The following is a 7,400-nucleotide window of genomic DNA, read 5'->3' as shown; positions in this document are numbered from 1 at the left end:
GGGGGGGGGGAAGGAAGATAGCATCCCCCCAAGTCTGAGAAGGAAAGGAAAGCGCAGGAGAGCCCGTGGGATGGTGCCCCTCCTGGTCCTTGGGTGCTACGGGCTCTCAGCTCTGTCCTGGCAGAGGGCCATAGGGCACTGGCTTGGCTGGCCTAGCTCCAGGAGGACGCCAGCTTGGCCCCCCTACTGCAGAGCTCACTGGGTGACCCAGGTGTGCCAAGGAGAGCAGGACCCACACCTGGACCCCACGCTCACAGTCCCTGCCCTCCACCCGGCTCCAGCACACACCTTCACTCTGTCCCCACGGTCCCCACTGTGCTGGCTCAGAGTGGGGGCAAGTGCCTCCCTCCCTGCTCCAGGCCTTAGAGAGCCTGAGAGGGCCTCCTGAACGCCCTTGTGGTCTGTCTAAGGGTTTGAGGCAGGCTTCATGTGTAGGGAAAGAGGCCTGGGTGGGTTCTCAGGGGCAGGGGTGAACTCCCGCTCTCACCCGAGCTGGCTGCATGACCTTGGGCCGCTCACTGTGCTCCTTGGCCCTCAGTCCTCAAATCCCAGCTTTGCTGGCCAACGTGTAATTGTTCTGATTCTCAGAAAATAGACCATATGAGCCTTTCCTAAGTGGGAAGGAGCAGGGAGGAGAAGGTCAAGGCCAGGGCCTGGGTGTAAAATGCAAATGAGAACTCAAATATGTAAATCAGTCAACATTTGTTCCTTCTCTTCAGGCCCATGAGACCCGGATGCTCCCCAGAGTGACTGTGGCCTGACCTTTGGGTGTCCTCACAGAGAGGAGCAGGCTGGGCACCTGTGAGGGCACTGTGGCATTCACGTGCTGGGGACAGGGCCCTGGCTGGAAGCCAGGCTTCCTCTGCCTGAGCCCAGGGCCCTTGGTCCTCTGTCCCATGGAAGGCACAGCTTTCTGCCCCTCTGCGGCCACTGGTCCCACAGACTATTGGTGGCATCTACCTTTCCCCAGGGCTCGGGGAGGAATGTCTTTCAGTCTGGGGCTGAGTTGGCCCTGTGGGTCTGGTGTCTGATATGGGGAAGACCTCTGAGGAGCCGACTGGCCACCCACTATAACTGGGACAGCTGTGGCTCTGGCCAGGGGTCTCTGTAGGTCAGGCCCCTGAGGCTCTTTCTTGTATGAAATACCTTGGGATAAGAGGGTACCGAATTTGGGACCCTGCCGCAAAGGATGGCACTCAAATGATGCTGATGAGGGTGACACCAGCACTGGGGGGAGGGGAGGCTGTTCTCTGACGCCGCTGGCCAGCAGGCAGCTGGGCCACTGGGGCCCTGGGGAGACCCAGATGTTGTCTCTTTTCAGCTCACTGCTTCCCAAGGTGGGAGGGGAGACACTGGGGAGGCCACAAGGAGGAGCCAAGGGGCCCTCAGGGTTTACTAAGGAGCAGTCAGGGAGGGCGGCCATCTGTTCCCCAGGTTGCAGGCTTCAGGGAGCAGAATGGGCCACCAGGAGGGGCTTCCCAGCAACGGCCTACAGGGCCACCCTCCAGGCATCACTCCTCCAGAAGCGGGTTCCAGGGGGTCCTGATGAGGGTGCTGAGTAGATAGAGGAAGAGATAGGACTTTGGTGGGGAGGGGGATAGGAGGCCTGGAAAAGAGGGTCAGTTCCCAAGGGAAGATGGGAGGGTCTACCCCCCCCCCCACCGGGGCCCCATTCATCTCTCTGCCTGCCTGCCAGAGCGCACCAAAAAGGCCTCAGACCTAGACCACCTGGCAATTTCAAAGCCCTTTCAGGCCCTGGACAAGGACAGAGGGTCCCCATTTTACTGAAACTCTTGTTTTTTACCAAAATCTATGAATCTCAGTTTTTGAGGGTCCTTGGAGTTCCCCTGAAGAGCTGAATGAGAGCCTCAGGAAGGAGACATAGGAGAGGGGTTACAGCCCTGGGAGACTGTCTTTGGGCACTGTTCCCCCAGGGCTCTCACATCTGATCCCCACCACCCCAGCCCTGAGCCAGCTGGAAAGCCCCACTCCCTCCTGGTCCCCCTCCCTCCTCTGGGCTCCCTCTCCCTACCATCCCAGTCCCAAAGCAAAGAGAGCCCCTCCTGCAGGACATCCTACTTCCTGCCTCTGTCACCTGCAAACGGCTCAAAATTCCCCTCCCCAGTGAGGAAGCCGAGGTGGCTCCAAGCCACTCTGCACTGGTTCTGGGCACCTGACTCCACCTTTATTCGCCGTTGGATCCTTCCCATCCACACTGATGGTAACCGCCCTCCATGGTAACCTGAGTGCCCTGAGCCCACTGCCCCCTCGGCTCCCTTTCCTCACAGCCACCCTCTTGAAAGAGATGTCCACGCCCAGCTCCACTTCCTCCTCCCTTCCTCAATCCTCAGCCCATGGCCACCCTGAAACCACAAAGGGTGTCTCCGCACTGCCATGTCCAGCTCACCGTCCTCCTTTCTCTGCTCCCACCAGAGTTCACCTCTCTCCCCGTCCAGTCCTGCTGGCAGGTACCTCTGTCTGCCTGGGTCTCAGAGCTGGAATTCTCCCTCCAGAACTAGCAGAGGGCGGGGAGGACGGGGTGCAGAGGAGGGCACTGGTTCAAATAGGCCTCCCTGCCGAACAGCTGGGTGGCCTTGGGCAAGTTCCCTCACCCTCTGTGCCTCAGCTTCCTCAGCCGGCAAGTGGGGAGGGCAACGTGGCAGTGACCTCCCGGGTCTTGTGAGGATCTGGAAGCACATGCCCTCCCTTAGGGCGGGCTGTCCAGGGCCAGATAACCAAGAAGTTTCACAGAGGGCTTCTCAGGGCTTCAGGCAGTTTGGCTGACTTCGGAATCCCAGCACTTCGAGAGGCCAAACACACGTACACACCTGAACATCACTCTTCCTGAGCATAGGGTGGGAACATTCTGAGGGGCTCAGTCATTTGCCCAATTCCCTGTTCTGACCACTGCTGCCACTGCTCCCAGCACACCGAGCTCCGGGCATCTCTACTCAGAACCCAGAGGCCCCTGGGGCAGAAGGGCTGGAGACTGGCAACGGATGGGTTAACTCCTGGCCCGGCTCCTGGATGAGATGCTTCTCAGGGCATGGGACACCCCCCCCCCCACTCTCCCAGGCTGTCCCCAGTCCCCAAAGCAGCCGGCACCCCTCCCCTTTCCACACACCCCCCTCCACTCCCTCTTTTCCCAGAGTGACAGAGGGCTCCCCCAGGTGGCCACACGTGCCAAGGCTAGAAGCTGGGGAGCCTGTCTGCAAGGACTCGCTTCAGACATTGTACCCCTTTAGCCCCATCAGTACATCTGCCTGGCCAGACCAGGTGTCCCAATCTGAGGGTGGGAAAATGAGGTCACCCGCCAGCGTGCTCCTGTACGCATGAAACAAGCAGCGTGAGCGGTCTAGGGATGTCAGGTATCCTTAGCCAGCCTATGGCAGTTGCTAGCAGCCATTGTGAACACCCTTGGAGAACTCTCTGCAGGGCCCGGGCCAACCCTCTGTCCCTCACAGGACAGAGAGACATGGGGACAGGAAGCAGAATACAGAGGCCCCGCTAGAAGCCAAAAACATAGCAGCACCAGTAATCACCGCCGTTTATCACCTGCCTTCTGCGCGCCGGTCATCATGCCCTGGCTTTCCATCCACTTCATTTACTTCTCACAACAACCTGGGAAATAGGCACGATGACCACCACTGAGCAGATGAGGAATCTGGGGCCCAGGGAAGGTAGATCCCTCGTCTAAAATGCCCCAGCAGGGTCATACCTGAACCTGAACTCAGACATGTCTGACTCCAATTTCTCGCTCGTAGGCAAGCCTGCTTGGGCATGGGAAGATGATCGGGCGAAACAGCTAGGAGAGACACAGGTACACCCGGGAGATGCTCACGAGTGCGGATGCGCACGTCGGGAGCACACACAGCTGGTGCTCTGGCAGAAGCAAGTGGAGCTATGACATTGGAGTCTCACGGGCACAGGGAATGTGGCATGTGAGAGAGGGAGGAGCAAACCGGTCCCCTCCAAGGTGCACACACAGGCCCAGAGTGGCCCGATACCTGGCGATGTGTTCAAGAAGACTCAGACTTTGGGAACTGGTCTTTCAAGAACACGGACACCTGGACACCATGGTGTTCACTAAAATCCAGAAAGTTCCAGTGACAGGTGGCAGCCCCCCTTCAGCTCCCAGGCGGGCTGAGGCTCAGTGTTCTCAGTCCACACAAAGTCCGGAGCTAGCCACACACAAGCAAGGGACACATACATGAATGTGGGCTTGGTCACCCCCCCCCCACAGACATACATCTGAAAACAGAAACTGCTGTTGCCATGTGTAGACACAGTTGAACTCTCAGCCTCAGGGGCGATAGTCCAGCTCACGCTGACAAATACACAGAACTCTCGGAGAGAAGAGGAAGAAATGTCGAGCTGGCCAGGGGGCTGGAAGTCCCTGCAGCCCCATTGACACATGGGGCCTGAGCCCTGGGATTATCGTGGGTTACAGAGTCTGTCCTCAGGCAGCCTCCTCTTACCTTCCCAGGCCTCGCTCTCCAGCCCTCCCATTTTAAAGGCTGGGCCAAGGCCTCGAATGCCCAGGATGGCCACAAGGGGGCGCAGGAGCACTGAATAATCCCTTCAACCCAGCCTCCTCCCAGAACCCTCATTCACTGATTCCTAAATATGTAGTAAGCACCCGTTCTCTGCCAGGTGAGAGAACCTGGAGAGTGGAGGGGGAGGGGAAAGATGGTTAGGGCAAGAGAAGAGGCACTTAGCTACGCCTCAGTGGGACTGGAGGTTAGAGGGCGAAGATTTGGTTGGAGAGGCAGGGTCAAAAATAACAGCTAGAATGTACTGAGCACCAACTGTGCTCCAAACTCTTCTAGATTTTGATATGCATTAGCTCCTGTAATCCATAACTGTGTGAACTCGGTTCTCCCATTATTCCACTTTCATTGTGGGTATTGTGGGTGCAGTACGGCAGGAACGATAGTCACTCCATAGAGTTGCTGTAAGGATTAAATGGATCAGTACAAATACGTGCAAAGCACTTGGAACACTGCCCACTTGTTATGCCCAGTTGTGGGAACACATCCCCATTTTACAGATGAGGAAACCAAGGCACAGTTAACAAGGAATGGCCTTGGGGGTGCCTGGGTAGTTCAGTCACTTCAGCGTCCACTCTTGATCTCAGCTCAGGTCTTGATCTCAGGGTTGTGAATTCAAGTCCCGCATTGGGCGTGGAGCCTACTTAATTCAAAACAAAACAAAACAAAACAAAAAACAAAACAAAACAAAATAAGGAATGGCCTCAGGATTCAATCATGAGCAGGCTGGTTCCAGAGTGTGGGCTTACCCACTTATTAGACACCCTGGTAGGTCCTATCAGGGAGTCCTGGGGGTAGTGGGGAGCCACTAGAGAATTTTGGTAGGTAAGGAATAAGACTTAGTTTGCTTTTCATGCTGGCTGTAGGGGGGGCAGCCTGACGGCAAGGTGACACTGGTCATGTGGAGGCTATCACCATGGTCCCACCACGGTCCCAGGATGGCAGTGGGGGGGTAGAAAGAAGACAGATATTAGGACATTTGAGGGACATTAAGGAAGTAGCCTGAAGGGTCTTGGTGACCAATTTCGTGTCAGAGCTGCGGGGGGAGCAGAGAATGGGGAAGCAGAGTTGGGAGAGGGTAGGACCATGTGGGGCATCTGAAGGGAGAAATCTGTAGGCCCCTGGCCTGCCCTCTGGTCTTGACCTGGGAGAAGGCTCCACACCCTCAGACCTGTACATAAAAAAGAGCCACCCCCAGATTCCTCTGCCCCATCTTTCCTGGAGAGCCTGGGGATGTGTGAGGCCAGGAACCCCGAACTCTGGCTCCCTTCTGTTCAGGGACTAGGGGGCTCTGGACTCCATGGGGATGGCACTTTGCTATCCAGGATGCTGTTCTCTGCCATCCAACTTGGCATCCTGGCCCTTGTCCACGGGGCAGGACCAGGGAGCCTCACCCACCCTCTCTGGCTGCCTATTGCCCATCATGGGACAGGATGAAAACATCGCCTCCTCTCCCACACACACTTTGAGGCTTCAGGCTCACAAAGCTCTGTCTTCTACAGGATCTCATTTAATCCTCACAGCAACCTGGGAGCAGATCCTTATTACCCTGGCTGCACAACTGCAGGAGCCACCTCAGAGGTAAGGGGCTTGCCCTGGGTCACATAGCTTGTGCCTGGGCCACCCCTCTGCCAGGACTTTGGCTGCAAATTGTCAGCTCCTGCGGGGTCCACTTCCAGCCCCACTGGCTCTTGGTGGCCATCTTGGAGAGATGGAGGTCCCTTCACCCCCCAACTTAGGTTTCCGTGCAGAGCCCAGAATGGGGCTGAGAGAGGGGCATGGTTTGGAGTCACCAGGGCTCCCCTGGGAGAACACAGTCCAGCGTCAGTCCCAGCTAGGGAAACCAGGAAAGGAGGGGAACTAGGTGGGTGGGGGAGAGCTTCCCAAAGGGTGGGGGTGGAGTGGGACGTGTCTAGGCAGGCAAGTGGGGACAAAGAAGCTGCCAGGTGTGCAGCCAGCCCCAGCCGCCAGCCCAGATTCAAACGGGGCTGAGGCTGTGATTGGTGGCCCGGGTCCCTCGCCCCACCCCTTCTCTCTCACCTCCCAGGCAGCTGAGAAAGAGGGATGGGGTTGAGAAGGCCCCTCATCATGTAAGTCCTTAAGCAGGAAACCTGGCCTGGCTGGCAGTGAACTCAATTAACTACTTCTCCTACTCCAAGCCCTGCCAGGACCCTGTCTGGAATTCTGGCGCCACCATCAGACTGACTCTCCGAGCTGCCAGGTTTGGGTAGACCGGGCTTCAGGTCATCCACCAACCCCTCTTCTGGGGCGTCCTCCAGCCCGCGCCCTCCTCCAGTCCTGAGTGTCTCCTGTTTCCTGACTCCCTCTCCCAGTCCAGCCACGAGGCCCCGGCCAGGCTCCCGCGAGGAGCGGCTTCCTGTGCCCTACCCCATTTCCACGTGGGCAACCTGGCCCTCCCGTGCCCGGGAACCTTGCCCTCCGGGCCTCCCCGCCGGGCGCCGGCGAGGGCCCCGTGTTCGGGCCCTCGGGAACCCGCGCGCAGCTGGGCTGGGGCGGGGCTGGGGGCAGCGAGGTGCACAGGTTGTCTGGCTCCGCGGAGTGCCAGTCGAGGGGGGCTGGGCGGGAATCCGACTCCGGCCTGCGCCCCGCCCCTGGCGCAGATGGCGGGGGCGCAGGCGGGTCCCCGGCGGCCGAACAGGGCTCCGGTTTCGGGCGCGAGGGGCGTGGCGGGCGCGAGGGGCCCGCTGAGGCCGCGGCCAATGACCGCCCGGCCGGGACTTTCCCAGCCACCAATCACGGTCCGGCCTGGCCGCCCCCGCCCCGCCGCGTCCTTTGTTCCCGCTCTCCCGGTGCCCCCCCCCCCCCCCCCCCCCCCCCCCCCCCCCCCCC

Source organism: Ursus maritimus, unplaced genomic scaffold, assembly GCF_017311325.1.
Source record: "Ursus maritimus isolate PB19 unplaced genomic scaffold, ASM1731132v1 scaffold_1, whole genome shotgun sequence".
NCBI lineage: Eukaryota > Metazoa > Chordata > Mammalia > Carnivora > Ursidae > Ursus > Ursus maritimus.
This window is presented reverse-complemented; position numbering follows the sequence as displayed.